The 2562-nt window shown below is 60.5% G+C and overlaps 2 non-coding genes across 2 annotated transcripts; both read left to right on the forward strand.

Annotated features, from left to right (window-relative positions):
- Window positions 1–878: 878 nt before the first annotated feature.
- On the forward strand, window positions 879–951 carry TRNAF-GAA (transfer RNA phenylalanine (anticodon GAA)). The gene has a single exon. It is a non-coding gene; the product is annotated as a tRNA-Phe (tRNA).
- Window positions 952–2143: 1192 nt separating this feature from the next.
- On the forward strand, window positions 2144–2215 carry TRNAA-CGC (transfer RNA alanine (anticodon CGC)). The gene has a single exon. It is a non-coding gene; the product is annotated as a tRNA-Ala (tRNA).
- The last annotated feature ends 347 nt before the right edge of the window (window positions 2216–2562 follow it).

Below are 2562 nucleotides of genomic sequence, written 5' to 3' on the forward strand. Positions count from 1 at the left end.
GCACAAAAACGAGCCCATCAGTGAAGCTGGTGGGACCTTCACAAAAGCATATTTAAGAAAGGACACAACTGCCAGAATGGGAGAGGAGTAAGGGAGACAAAATGTGAGAAACAGCCCTGCAAGCACCAAGGTTGGTGAAGAGGGAGGGGGAAGAGGTGCTCCAGGCACAAGAGCAGATTGCCTCCTGCAGCCCATGGAGAATATCAGAGTAGAGCCAGTATTTCCCTGTGGCCCATGGAGAAGACCATAGTGGGTAAAGTAAGCCCTGCAGTCTGTCGAGGACCGAACACTGAAGATGTTGGACAATTCTTGAAAGAATGCTGGATGGAGGACAGCCCATGCTGGAGCGGGTTTGTCTTGAAGGACTGTAGCCCATAGGAGGGACCCCATGGGAAAAGTCTTAGAGGGAAGGAGCAGCAGAGAGCAACTGTTATGGACTCACCACAACTCCCATTCCCCATCCCCCTGCCCTGCTCAGCGGGGAGGAGATAGAGGAGTTGGGCATGAAGGAGAGAGTGAAGTGGAGCCAGGGACAAAAGGGTGGGAGGAGGCCTTCCCTGGGGAAGGAGGTAAGGTCTTCCACCAGCCCCACGCTTCTTCCACCCGCAGCCTTTGCAGTTGCACATGCCTGGTCTGCCCATTTACCTTCACCACTGTCCCGTTTGTACAAGGCCCACAGACATCTTGGCACGCCCAGTGTAAGCTGGCCTCCACCAAAGCTGGAGCCCACCTGGCCTTGGGGTCAGGGAGGAGCCAGGTCCCCTCTGCTCAGGGCTGGGCACAGCTTTCCCCTGGGAACCTCCCTGAGGAGCACTCCTCCTGGGTGCCAGCCTGTGGCCTGGCACGGGTGGCACAGGGACCAGGGCTGCTGGGGCAGGGCTGAAGTAGCTCAGCTGGGAGAGCGTTAGACTGAAGATCTAAAGGTCCCTGGTTCAACCCCGGGCTTCAGCAATCATTTTCTCCCTCAGATTTTTGCAGACCTGTCTGCCTTCCTCCAGCCTGCCCCAGCCCTGCTTGCTCCTTCACCTCTTGCCAGAGCACTGTCCCTGCTCTGTAGCTGCAGCCATGCAGCTCAGAAGGAGCCTTCCTCCAGCACCACGAGTCCCCAGCCTCCCCCTGGGCAGGACTCTCCATTCAGTGCTCCTCTGGGGTGGTCTCCAGCTCTCCCTCCTTCCCTGCTCCACAGGGATCAAGATCTCTCCACTGCGCGGTCTCTGCAAAGACCCTGTCTCTCTCCTCTTTCTCATTCTCCATGGTGCACAGACTGCTCCTCTCCTCACACCCCCCTTCACCTGGTTCTCAGTTTTCAGACCAGAGGCCACTGTCCCCCCCCACTCCCAGGCAGAGGCACTCCCTGGAGCTGAGGCCTGAATGGCAGCACCCTTCCTCTGGAGGTCTGTCGCAGCGAGACCTCTGATGTGCCCAGGACAGCTGACCAAGCCGTGCTGAGGATCACCCACTGCAGTGCATGGGTGTCATGTGTAGTCACACGCTGTCCTGAGCAGAGTTTCTTGCCCCCCTTGACCCGCCTGCTGCAATGACTGATGAAACACCTCTGTGCTCCTCTCTGGGCATCAGCCCCAGGGCGATGGAAGCCTGCCCTTCACGCCACCTCCAGGGATGCTGGTGGGGAGGGGGGGTGCAGGGGGAGGCCCGCTACCTGGATGAGGGCGTGAGAGGTTTCTGTCCCCATGTCCCCCCACCGCACACCCTGGGGTGCCATCAGAGCCTGGGGACACCTCACCCCAGGGAGGGTGTTTCCCTCACCCTGTTGCTCTGCTCCTCCTGTGGAGCTGGGGACAGGTGGGAGACAGACGGCTGTTGCCCTGGGTGGCAGAGGAGGCTCGGGGGTTTTCTCCTCTCCATCAAGCCCAGAGTGGGTCAGAGCGTGGGAGCAGCGCCTGCAGCAAGAGCCTCCTTCTGCCCCATTGCCCTGCCGAGACGTGGAAGGGGCAATGCTCTGCAGTGCACCCCTGTGCCAGGATCAGGCCCCCGTGGAGAGGCTGTCCTGACTTCCCCCATCTCAGGAGGCTTCAAATGCTGTTTTCTGCAGAGGGTCCCCGGGCACCCAGGGGACAACAGGGCTGTGCTTGTCATAGACATGTCACGGCAGCAGAGTGTCTGTCCTGCTGGCAGGCGTGAAGGGGATGTAGCTCAGCGGCAGAGCGCCCGCTTCGCATGTGGGAGGTCCTGGGTTCGATCCCCGGCATCTCCAAGGGTGCTTTTTCCCCCAGTGCCCAGCCTCAAGCGGGTACAGGCTGGAGCTGGAGCACTGGTCCTCTCCAGGCACTGTGGGCCTGCCCTGCCCACCCAGGGCCTGTCTGTGGGGTGAGGAGGGCTGTGTGCGCTGCCTCTGCTGAGCCACCTCCCAGAGGTGCTGGACCTGAGCTCAGGTGCAGATCCCATCCCAGCTGGGAAACACCCCCCTGTGCCAGCAGCTAGGGGTGTCTGAGCTGGACCAGCCTGGACAGGCCTGTGGGACTCCCAGCTGGTGGAATGGCATTTCTTACCCTGTCCCTGTCTCCAGGTCTCTTTCCCTCTGCCATCACCACTGCCTTGAGC

This window comes from Grus americana, chromosome 27 (genome assembly GCF_028858705.1).
Source record: "Grus americana isolate bGruAme1 chromosome 27, bGruAme1.mat, whole genome shotgun sequence".
In the NCBI taxonomy this organism is placed as follows: domain Eukaryota; kingdom Metazoa; phylum Chordata; class Aves; order Gruiformes; family Gruidae; genus Grus; species Grus americana.